At 37.6% G+C, this 13,109-nt stretch overlaps 1 long non-coding RNA gene and 1 pseudogene across 2 annotated transcripts in view; both read left to right on the top strand.

Moving 5' to 3' along the window:
* LOC144324111 (uncharacterized) overlaps positions 1 to 13,109 on the top strand; it is a 262,943-nt gene that overhangs the window by 209,853 nt on the left and 39,981 nt on the right. The window lies entirely within an intron of this gene.
* On the top strand, positions 9,357 to 9,850 carry LOC144323070 (U6 snRNA-associated Sm-like protein LSm3 pseudogene; annotated as a pseudogene).

The raw sequence follows: 13,109 nt of genomic DNA, 5'->3' as shown, positions 1-13,109 counted from the left end.
TAGCCCTTTAGACCTTAAAGAATATTCTTATTAGAGGAATCTTCAGGGAGAACAGGATGACCCCAGGTGCCTTGTGAAAAGAAGGTGGGCATACACTAGAGGTTTAAGGACCAGAATGAAGCCAGATACAGAATTTGAACAACACCATATGGTTTTATCAACTTCTTAATTAAGTCCAGGGCTGGCTCTGGTAATTGCCTTGCAGAATTTTTTTAATAAAACTCACACACACACACACACACACACACACACACACAGCTAAATACAATATATCCTTCTTGGTACTGTTACTCAAAATTATTATTGATTTATGTCATGGGACTACAGTCAGGGAGGACTACTTTCAAGCCAAGGCAAGCTTTGTTTACTGAAGCCACATCTGATTAGTGACAATTATAGCCTTAAATGACAAGTGACATATTTGTCTTTGATTCCCATCCAAACCTCCATGTGTTGTCTCTTCTAGAGATCATAGGTGGCTTATGCTCGTATCTGATGAATTCCCCATTTAAAAATGACGTACATTCAGTTTTTATGGGTTTCTTGTTGCTGCTCTCTGTGTAGTGTCCTCCCTGTGGAGTGGCCAATGCTACCATGCCATCATCATTGCTCCAACATCAGCTCTCAGCCTCCCACTTCATCACTACTGCCACTCCTGTGTTCCTTGGAGTTAAGGGGGTGCTTTCTCAACTACTGTAGTTTGTTAACGGAAAAGTTAAACTTCTTTCCACTTTTCTGTCCTCTTTAAGAGTAAGTTAGTAACAGGACAGAATTTTTGAGTTTGCTTTCTGCTTCTAACCCCAGAGGTATTATGTATTTCCAAATTTAAATAGTAGATTAGAAATAAACCCTCATACCATAGTGCTTGTAAAAACAAAGAAACAGAACTTGAATTGCCAAAATTCTGTCTTTCTACATGACCACTTAGACTTTTTTAATTCTGTTTGAAATTTAAAATAGTAAGATAGAATGTAAAATTTTAGGTATAACATTTTTGTTTAGTGAGTGCAAATTTTAGTTCATTCAAAATGGTTTTTGCTGAATACTATCTTTAAAACTGAAATTTATTTTTAGTTATTTCTGATTTGCTTTTAAACTATTATTAATTACATAATAATATATAAACATAAGGATTTTTAATCTTTGACTCCAAAAATGCATTATCATAAAAAAGTAGTAATCTATTACCAATTGCCTTTTATACATTGTAATATTTATATTTTTATATATTTTTTATTCCACGGGATCACTTGAGACTTCACCAACACCCACTACCAGCCAGCAAAGGGCATATCATTTTTAACATTCCCTCCTCTAGATGACAAAATTATTTCAGTCATAATAATAAAATTAAACAAATAATCATGATGGCCAGAAAAGCAAACAGATTTTAAATAAAATCTGTATTTTATTTAAATGTGTATGTGTTTACTAGCATACATGGCAATAAAAAATAAAGAGATATATAAATATTACAATGCATAAAAGGAAATCGGTAGTGGATTAATAAATTTTAATGATAGTGCATTTTTGGAGTCCAAGATTAAAAACCCTAGGGTGCCTGAGTGGCTCAGTCGATTAAGTGTCTGACTCTTGATTTCAGCAGGTCATGGTTTCATGAAGAAAAAAATAACTAAAAAAGTTTTTTCAGTTTTAAAGATATTCAGTAAAAATCATTTTGAATGAACTAAAATTTGCACTCACTAAACAAAAATATTACAGCGCGAATTTTACATTCTATCTTACCATCTTAAATTTCAGACACAATTAAAAAGTCTAAGTGGTCACGTAGAAAGAATTTTGGTAACTCAAGCTCTGTTTCTTTGTTTTTACAAGCACTATGGTATGAGGGTTATTTCTAATCTACTATTTAAATTTGGAAATACATAATACCTCTGGGGTTAGAGGGAGAAAGCAAACCCAAAAATTCTGTCCTGTTAGTTACTCTTGAAACAAAAGCCCTGTGGGTAAGTCTCAATATATTGGAAGCTGACTGTGTAACTAAAATTTTCCACATTAACTTTCATGCAGAATGTAGTATTTATTAAAGGATGTATTACAAAAATATGCTAATTTGAAGTTTACATATATTCTTAAAATGTAAGAAAATGTCAACAATTGTTTAGAACTTAGACAAAGATTTTTGGAGGATGAGTATTTTATCACTGACATCATTTAGAATTGCTGGCACATGGAGACCATCAAAAGCTTATCTCCTGTAACTTGGTTTCACAACTGTTTTCAGCACTTCTAGAGAAAGTGCAGCCTCTTACTGCCTGCACCCAGGGTTGGTCATTTCCACGACCTCCCACTTATTTTGTCACCACATGAAAAGTCTAGCTGGAAGTGTGTACTGTGATTGGTCTCTCCTACTGACAATTAAGTGCTTCTTACATTTGTAGCAGGAAAATGATTAGATCTATTAAGTGTAGTAGAACAGAACTTCCTTTCTCCTCTGCTTTTTTACTATTATGAGAAGTCATGCAACATATTCTTGGCAAGGAGAAGGAAACCTTCCACAGGATGGAATAAAAGAAACCCCTCCAGTGTTTCAGCAATTTAGTGGGGGAGACACATTGGTAATCTCCAAGGAAGTGTTTCTTGCTTCATGTTTACCCCTTTTGGATTTGGTCTCCTCAGTATTGAAGAATAGCATCCTACTTCTTTCAGAGAGGGTTTGTAGATACTAAGCTCTCTTAGCTGTTGTTTAAGACTAAATTTTTTTTCACTAGGTCTCATGTGATGGCTCAGATGGTGGTTCTCAAGTATAGTCCCTACAACAGTAGAATCTGAAATATGTAGGAACTTGTTAGAAAGCATATTCTCAGCCCACCTGAGACCTCCTGAATCAGAAACTGTGGAGATTGTTTGCATAAATCCTCCAGGTGATTCTGATACACACTAATGTTGGAAAGCCACTGATTTAACTATTTAAAGACTCCTAAGTTGATATGAAGTTTCTTCCTGTGTTTTCAAAATATTATGCTGTGGCTTTTAGCATTATTGTTACTAATGAAAAGACTGCTGCCATTCTGTCTTTATGCTTTATTGAACTATATGAAATTTCCAGTATCTGACCATATTTTATTAAAGTAAATTTACAAGTAATAAAACTCAGCAAAGTATATAAATAAATGAGTTGTGGCAAGTGTACAGCAATGTAACCACCATCACAATCAAGATATAAAATATTTCCAACACCCGCGGCACCTGGGTGGCTCAGTGGGTTAAGCGTCTGACTTGTGATTACGGCTTAGGTCATGATCTCAGGGTTATGGGATCAAGCCCCAAGTCAGACTCTATGCTCAGTGGGGAGTCTGCGTGAGGTTCTCTCTCTCTCCCTCTGCCCCCTGGCGCCTCTCTCTCTTTCTCTCTCTCTCCCCTCTCTGTCTAAAATAAATCAATAAATATTTTTTAAAAATTTCCAACACCCAAAAACATTCCCTCATTACCCATTACAGCCTATTCCCTCCTCCTATTCCTAGTAAGCTCCTGATCTGCTCTTTGACACTATAGATCAGATGGAATTTTCTAGAATTTCACATTCGTGGAGTCATACAGCACATGCTCTTTTATATCTTGTTCCTCTCATTTAGCATAATGCTCTTGAGATTTATTCTTCTCATTCTTATCAGGAGTTTGCTCCTTTTTATTGCTGACTTAAAATTCAGCTATATGGATAAACTACAATGTGTTAATCTGTTCACAAGTAGTGGACATTTGGGTCAATACAGTTGTCTTGCTTTCTAGCTATTTACAGATGGAGGGCAATTTCCACAGCAGTTACTCCTTCATACACAGAAGCAACATCCCTGCTCAGTCATTTTTGATCTACAGTTGATCTCTATTTTGCATGGCTTAATCCAACAGATATCTGTTCTTTCTATCTTCAAGTTTTAGGGTTTTCTCTTATACCTTGAGTTTCTATATTTCCACTCTTCTACTAGGTTGAGATTTGGATTTATTTTTATTTATTCTACTTAACTCATTTGTATAATTTCTACTTGAAGACTCATATCTTTCCTTGATTCTGGAAAATAATCAGCCATTATTTCTTTAAATATTTGCTCTCCTCTCATCTCATTTTTCTTTCTCTGCAATGCCTACCAGACATCTGGTATAACCTCTTATTTCAACTTCCATGTCTCCTAATTTCCCTTTTGATTTTTCTGTTTTTTCTGTCTGTGCTCTGCATTCTGTATAATTTCTTTAGGTATTTTCTGTAATTCTAATTCTGTCATGTTCTCTTCCGCTAAACTAAATTACTATTTAGTCCAGTTGTCTCAGTAAATTTTCTCAATATTTCAACTTCTGGGGTTTCTGTATGTTCCAGTTATTGATTGCTACATAGCAAACTATCTCAAAACTTAACAGCTTAAAACAACCTTTTTATTTTGCTCATGATGTTGTAGATGAGGAATTTAGAAAAGTTTCCATCAGAAATTCCAGCCTAGGATCTCTTATGCAGTTGCAATTAGTGTTTGGAGCTAGAACAGCAGGTGCTAGAGGAGTTGTAGATGGCCAGAGATCTCTCTCCTTCTTTAGTCACAGGACCTCTACATGGGGTCACTTTGCATGGGCTAACTTGGGCTTCCTCACCCCTGACAACTCCTAGGCAGCTGGTCTCCTTACATGGCAGTTCAGGACTCTACCACAAGTGATCCAGTTAGCAAGGCAAAAACTGCCCCACATTTCTGATTTAACCTCAGAAGTCACAGTGTCACTTACACTTCATTCTATTAATTACAAGTGAGTCCCAATCATGTCCACCAAGGGAGGTAACATAGACCTCACCCCCCCTCCTTTTTTTTAGGCCTCATCTCTTGATGGAAGGAGTATAAAGGACATATTGTAAGAGAAAAGCATGTGGGATGGGAAACATTGTTGTGGCCATCCATGTGTAACAGCTTTGGAAGATCTGCCATGCTACAGGATTCTCTTTCAAATTCCCCCTTTTAAAAAAAGTATGTCCTGTCCTTACAAGTTCTCCCCTGCCCCCACCACCACCATTGGAATACTTTTAAGCACACTTAAAGTGCCTTTTGCATGATGTCCTGGGTTGTGGATAAGAACCCGTCAGGCTTTTCAAGATTGCCTTTGCTGGGGGTTCACCGATTACATGCAAATATTTAGTTTAGATTTTTGGCACAGAGTTTCTATGTGATGACGTTATTGTGAGAAATTAAGCCTGCATTGCCAGCCTGCATAGGCAGCATGGAATAAGGATATTTATTTCTTAGCTAACTCTTTTGTTATCCACGGCCCAAGAATGGGAGCCTGGTGCATGATCTGGAGGGGAGCCTAATTATGCCTACTCCCATGTGCAGAACTAAAGACTTGACTGCCCTTCTTTCCACTTGTTAAAATTCATACCCAAAGATGCTGGGATTACTCATAAGACATATAAGTAGCCCTCACCTCTGTAGATTCTCAATTTCTGACACCTGGAAATTTCTTCTTTACAAGCTCAGCTATACATTAAAAAAAAAAAATTTTTTTTTTAGTTTCTAGCACCTTTATGTGTTAGGAGTAGAAAGAGGATTTCCCATGTCTTCTTGGGCCTCATCTTGACCAAAGTCAACTGTGTTTCTAAATATACAGCTTTGGACTGCTGAATGCTTGCATTTAATGGGCAGATAAACTCTTTTTTATGGATCACCTAACTTCGTTTTAGAAGAAAATAGGAGAATCAGATTTTTGTATGGAGGGGTAAAGAAGGCATGGGTGTGTGGATTTGAAGAATAGACAAGTTCAGAACCCACTGGATTCAGGTCATAATGTCAAGGACCCATTCTTGAAGAGTTGTTCTGGTGTGAGTCTGCTCCCCCAGTGAGAGTCCAGAGGACTCTAATACCAAGTGGCAGTCCCTATTCAATGACCTTTCTATTCCTAACAACTGACTCTCCAGTCATCAGTTGGGTAGGAACTCTGAACTGTATATTTCTCAGAACCCTTGACCATAAGCTCTCCACTTGAGGGGGAGTAATAGCTATACCGTGCCCTGCCATGATTCTGTCCAGGCCACAATATTTACCAACCCCAGGAGAATTCCTCAGAAAACTGAAGTGAACATTCTGGAAAACCAGCAAGGTTTAGCCTACTTTTCCTTTATAGGGGAATAAAACATAATAGAGCATCAAGAACCAGGGCAGCTAGAGGGTTCACCCATGTCACAAGTGCAGATTTTAGGCACAGGTGAGATAGGAGGAGGTGAGAATACTAAGGAAACTCAATCTGATCCAGCAGAGCCAGTTCTCAGGGGGAAAATATAATTTTTACTAAAATTAATCTTCAGTGTATTTTCTCTTATCTTCCCCTCTTCTTGATACTTATTCAAAGGGAATTATTTTCAGACTTCTATCCAAAACTGTCCTTTAAAATGGAGACTTGTGGGACACCTGGGTGGTTCAGCAATTGGGCGCCTGCCTTTGGAGCAGGGCGTGATCCTGGAGACCTGAGATTGAGTCCCACATGGGGCTCCCTTCATGGAGCCTGCTTCTCCCTCTGCCTGTGTCTCTGCCTCTTGCTCTCTCTCTCTTTCTCTCTCTCTCTCTCTGTGTGTCTCTCATGAATAAATAAATACAATCTTAAATAAATAAATAAATAAAATAAAATGGAGACTTGTGAGGGTTCATATTTATACAACTGTTCATGTATAAGTAAGATGATAATAATAAAGATGATTCACCAAACACTACCCATTCCCCAAGGTCCAATCAAATTCTCACCTCCTATGTTAAATCTTCTCTATCAACACCAGCCTATTCTGACATCTTCTTTCCTCTGACCTCCAATTTACTGTCTATTCCACTCACTGGTCACGTCACACATGCCTCAGGATTTTTCCTGTCATTGTCTCAAGTTATTTATCTCTAATATTCTTTGTAAACTTCTAGTATATTGAGTTTTGAACTCTCTAACCAGATTATAGAATTTTTAAGCCTAGGAATATACATTGCACATCTTCATCTTAATAATTTATAGTACTCACCATAGGCTAAGCATGACACAAGGGCTCCATAAATATTAATAGATGATAGCTTATTTGTTCACTGTTCTTGTTTGGAAGTTTACATGATATACCATATATTCAGAAACTGAGATGCTCTGGAATACAAAGAACCCTTGAAGAGGTGATTCTGTCTCAGCCCGCTTCAGTTTCCTACTGCAACATGGAGATGACAACACTTGCTGTCTCTGCCACACTGGTAGATAAGACGCTTGTTGTTATGGATATTAGTTGTTTAATCATAAATCATACGTGACATAAATATCTTTAAATATAAGCTTACTGTAAAGCCTTGGCACAAGTGTGCTTCACTTTATACAAATGACATAGCTCTGAAAAATTGGATGAAAAGTGAGTTTTCACTGATCTATTGTTTGACTTTATCATTTAAAATTTGATACGGGTCTGTCCATTGTGAAATTAAATATGCAGTAGGAACTTGAAAAAAGAGAGAAAAACTTGGGTCAGATTAAATGGACTTGAAATAAGGGCTCTGCCCTAATTGTATATTTTTAAATCCAACTTTTTTTCCTGTACAACAACATGGAGAAGATCCATCGATGATCCATCATTCATATCCCTCTTTGTGAAATTTGTACCCTCCCTACTCTTGCTTATTCTCTTCAGAACCCACCTGGTGAAACTCCAAATGGAGTAAGCCAAGTTTCTGCTTTCAGGCTTCTTGAACCTTAAACATCGAGCTCCTTTGAGGATCATATTGCCCTGTAGATTTCACCATTACCAATCTCCTCAATCCTCTAGTGGTATCACTACCACCAGAACTCATGGTAACTGACTTTGCCTCCCACTTAGCTGGAAAAAAAAAAAAGCAAATATGTGTGTGTGTGTGATAAAATAGGAACAACCTCAACAAAATTGCTGCTTTGTTCAGCCCCGCCCACATCCCCTCCCTAACAAACTTACATAACTGCAATATGACTTTGGGTGTCCCTCTGACTATCAGAGACCTAAGCAATTTGACCTGAGCCTAAGCCCTCAATTTCTCTACCTGCATAAGTCAGGAGACCCTCCTTAAGGTTTATGCAAATACAACACTTTAATTGCTTTTGTCTTATCTATTCTTTTTGCACCTTGTGTTTTCTCTGTAAGGAGCCCCTGATAGCTAGGATGCTTACCTTGGCCTCTTCACTATTTTCCACAGGAAATCCAATTACAATAATGGTTTCATGAATTTCATAACTTCACTGAAGGTTTGAGGAATTAGTTATGAGGAGGTATCATATAAGACATACACTGCCTTTCACCAGTATAGAGACTTTACACCCTATCTCCTATGTCAGAAGCCATCTAGAGCCCCTGCTCCTGATCCATGACCTTCAATACCATGAGCTATTGAAATGTAGCTTACTTCCTAATGTTTGTCTTTTGAGGTGAGTCTGGCCATTCTGTCCCATCTTCAGATCTTTGGGATTCTGGAAAATGAAATTTTCAGCATGTCCTTTTACTTATCCTTTTTGAAACTTTGCTTCCATTTTCAGTGGAAAGGCCACCTTTTATTTTTTTCAACAGTTGAAGCCTTATTCTACCACTCATTCTTGGGGTTCTGTCATCCTCTGAGGCTTTGCTCTACCAATTATCTCTTTTCTTTCTTGCAACTTTCCTCACAGCCTATAAACATGCAAAGTTAATTTTCTCTTGAAAGGGACAAACAGTATTAAACTAAAAAGCTTAAAAAAAAAAAAGCTTGTACACAGCAATCAATCAACAGAACGAAAAGACAACCTACAGAATGAGAGAAAATATTTGCAAACTATGCATCTAATAAGAGGTTAATATCCAAAATACATAAGAAACTCAAACAACACAATAGCAAATAATAATAATCATAATGGCAATAATAACTCAATTTAAAAAAGGGCACAGGATCTGCATAGACATTTCTCAAAAGAAGACATAGGGATGGCCAGCAGACATATAAAAAAGTGCTCAAGATCACAAATCATCCAGGAAATGTAAATCAAAACTGCAATTAGATATCTCCTCCCTCCTGTTAGAATGGCTACAATCAAAAAGACAAAAGCTAACAAGTGTTGTTGATGATGTAGAGAAAAGGGAACTCTTGATTGTAAATTGATATGTCTATTATGGAAAATGGTATGGAGATTCCTCAAAAAATTAAAAATAGAACTACCATATGATTCAGGAATCCCACTTCTGGGTATATACCTGAATGAAATTAAATCAGAATCTCAAGGAGATAGCTGCACTCCCTTGTTTACTGAAGCATTATTCACAATAGCCAAGATATGAAACCAACCCAAATGTCTTTCAGCAGATGAAAGGATAAAAAAGATGTGATGTGGGGAAAGGGCGAAGGGTTTGAAAGATGGCAGACGACGTGGACCAGCAACAAACTACCAACACTGTAGAAGAGCCCCTGGATCTCATCAGACTCAGCCTGGATGAACGAATTTATGTGAAAATGAGAAATGACCTAGAGCTTCGAGGCAGATTACATGCTTATGATCAGCATTTAAATATGATTTTGGGAGATGTGGAAGAAACTGTGTCTACTATAGAAATTGATGAAGAAACATATGAAGAGATATATAAATCAACAAAACGGAATATTCCGATGCTTTTTGTCTGGGGAGATGGTGTTGTACTAGTTGCTCCTCCATTAAGAGTTGGCTAAAACAATTTATCATGTATGGTATATAGGAGATTTTGTATGATTGCCTCTTTAAATGTAGAAGACATCCAATAGAGAAACCTACGTTCATTTTGATATGAAGAAATGACCAAGGGGATCCCTGGGTGGCGCAGCGGTTTAGCGCCTGCCTTTGGCCCAGGGCGCAATCCTGGAGACCCTGGATCAAATCCCACGTCGGGCTCTCGGTGCATGGAGCCTGCTTCTCCTTCTGCCTATGTCTCTGCCTCTCTCTCTCTCTCTGTGACTATCATAAATAAATAAAAATTAAAAAAAAAAAAAAAAGAAATGACAAAAAAAAAAAAATGACTAAAGATTTTTCCACTCCTGAAATGAGTTGATTTGCAGATAACTCAAAAATTCTTAAGCCAAGGGCATTTTAATTTTTTTCCAACTCTTTCAATAAATGTGATCACCAGGTGATGTGACATACATACACAATTTAACCATTAGAAAGTCCTGCCTTTGGGGATAACATGGATAAACCTCGAGGACATTATGCTAAGAGACATAAACCAGACAGAGAAACAAAACAAAACAAAACTGTGTGATCTGACTTACATGTGGAATCTAAAAAAAAAAAAAAAAAAAAAAAAAGTATAACTCATAGAAGCAGAGAGTAAAAAGAATGATGGGTTCTAGGGCTTGGTTGAGGGGATAGGGAAATGTTGATCAAAGTGTAAAAAGTTATAGTTACACGGAATGAAAAAAATCTAGAGATCTAATATATATGCCTGATTGCTATATTTAGTAATACTGCACTGGACACTGGAAATATGCTAAAAGAGTAGATTTCAGGTGCATTCATCACACAAAAATTGGTAGCTATGTGATGAGATGACATGTTATTTAGCTGGACTATAGTAGTCATCACTATATATATATATCAAATTATCATGTTGTATGCCTTAAATATACACAATTTTTATTAAAAAATACATAAATGGAAAAAACAATTAAAATTATTTTCTATTGTACTTCCCTTCAAGTTATTATCCTATGTTTTTTTCTCTCCCTCATGGTCAGGCAATGGAGCTGTCTACCACGGTTTCTTCAGTTCCTCTACTCAGTCCCTTACTCACTACAACCTGGCTTCTGTTCCACCACACCATTAAAACTGCTGTCCCTTTGACCACCAATGACTTTCTTTTGCTAAGTAATGGCTAACAATAATTATGGCTAGGATTTAATGAAGGCTCGCTGTGTGTCAATTCTTCTTTAAGTACTCATACATCTACTATCTCATTTGTTGTCCCATTTGTCATATAAAATAGGTACTAAAAATATGCCCATCTTACAGGTCAGAAAACAGCCTTGGAGAGGTAAAGTAATACGTCACACAGCTACAAATTGCTAAGCCAGGACTTGAACCCAATTCTTTTTTACTCCAGTACCAATGATTGGATGTCTAGGTCATATACATTCTCTATTTGCAAAATGTGACCCTGTTACCACTCCCTCCTATGTGCAATTCTTTACTGTTTCAGTTTGCATGAATCCACTGTCTCCTACTCTCTATAGCTACTCAGTCTTTTTTCCAGGCTCTTCTTTTTTGACCCATGCTTTAAATGTCATAACTCTCTGGAGTTCTGTTCTTGGCCCTCTTTTACTTTCATACCACATCATCTCCTTGGGAAGATTCGTATATTCACTAGGAAACTCTTAGTACTGTTTGTTGACTACAACCAACTGCAAGTCTCCAGCCAGATCACTCTCTTGCTCTCCAGATCTGAATATCTAAATGTCTTCTGGACCTAACTTGGAAACAGTAATTTAGTAGGTTTTAAGTGAACCTGTCTGCCTCTGCTGCTGTCTCACCCTGAAAAAATGTTTTTTCTTGAGTGAAGGGCATTCTCATCTACCCTTTTGACCAACCAAGTTGCCCTTAACCTTCCTCTCCTGCAACTCTCACATGTAATTAAACAGTCACCATGACCAATCTATTCTACCACCTAAATAACCCTCTTTCCTTTACAGTCACTTTCCAAGTTCAAGGATACATAATTGCAACAGTCTCCTTGCTGGTCTTCCTGAATCCAATCTTGCCAGCTTTGATCCATTCTTTAGTCTTCAAGCTATAGGTTGGTTCAGATATTTACTACATGCCTCTCATTATCTTTGGACTAGCAGCTACTTGGGGTTTGGCTATTGCTCCATGTGTCTCATTCTGGCACCCAACCTAAAAGAGTCATGGCCACCCATGAGCCTACTGTGGCCAGGGTGATCATTCCAAAATTAGAAGGTTATCAAGGTCTCCCTTGATCAAAATTCTTTAGTGGCTCCCTAATGCTCTTAGAAGACAATCCAAACTGATCATGGTGTATCAGTCAGCTGTTGCAACATTACTATGTAACAAACTACCCCCACATCAGAAGCTTACCATAAAAAAAATTAAAAAAAAAAAGACGCTTACCATAACAGTCCCTATTATCATGCTTCTAAGTCCATAGATTGACTACAACTAAACTGAGCTAGGCTAGAATTCAGTCTTTTGAGCCCCAGGATCCAAGCTATAAGGAGGTAGATTAGATTCAGATCTTTACACAGCATAAACGATTTCACAAGAAAGGCCCTGCCTTGTCATCAAAGTTCTTAGCACAGAACCTAGTCTATAGTAGATGCTTACTAAATGTTGTTGAATGACAATGAAGCCAGATAGGGCTGGCTTTGGGGAAACCAAGAACTTAATTTCTGTGTCTGCAGCCTCCCCATTCTGTATGCCATTTTCTCCTTTATTATGTGCCTTTTCTAGGAAGCTGGTTCCCTTGTGATCATTTCCCTCAGTTCACCACTAAAACCCACTCTCACAAAGGCCATGCATCCAGTAATTTACACATTAATAAAAATATCAGTCTGTTAACCCTTACAGATTTATTTGGCATCTGAGCTTTTCACTGAAGAATCTGTAGCAGGACTTGGACTCCTACTAAAGGAATTTAAATTACCTAGTAAAAGTAAAAGATAAAGAAAAATTTAACATTAAATAAATGGCAAGTTATATTGTCCTCCAGGTAAGGTTCATTCAAAAACCAGCGTCAACTCCCATTAGTTTATCACACAAATGTCAGCTCAACCCCTTCACTATGTTACTGAGAGTTTCACTCAACTAGGTGCTTTATTTTAAGCTCTCCAGGATGAAAGCTTTCTTTGAATATACTACGGATAAAGACAGCTGCCGCAGACAACTATCTTCCCATAACACACCAACATTCATGCCAGCCTCTCCCACGATTAATCCTTCAGCCTGTGGTGTACACATGGCTTCTTCCAGCCAGATCCCAGAATGCCCCTAGAAATAGGTCATCTGAAATAAACATCAACCTCGCTTTAAAAAGATTCTATGCCTATGTGGTCATAACCCAAAAAAAGAGTCCTTTGGGGAAACAGGACATGTAAACAGCAGAGCCCAGGCATCCTTGCATCCTGTTC

This window comes from Canis aureus, chromosome 11 (assembly GCF_053574225.1).
Source record: "Canis aureus isolate CA01 chromosome 11, VMU_Caureus_v.1.0, whole genome shotgun sequence".
In the NCBI taxonomy this organism is placed as follows: domain Eukaryota; kingdom Metazoa; phylum Chordata; class Mammalia; order Carnivora; family Canidae; genus Canis; species Canis aureus.
Note: the sequence above shows the minus strand (reverse complement) of the source record. Positions and strands in the feature narration are given on the sequence as shown.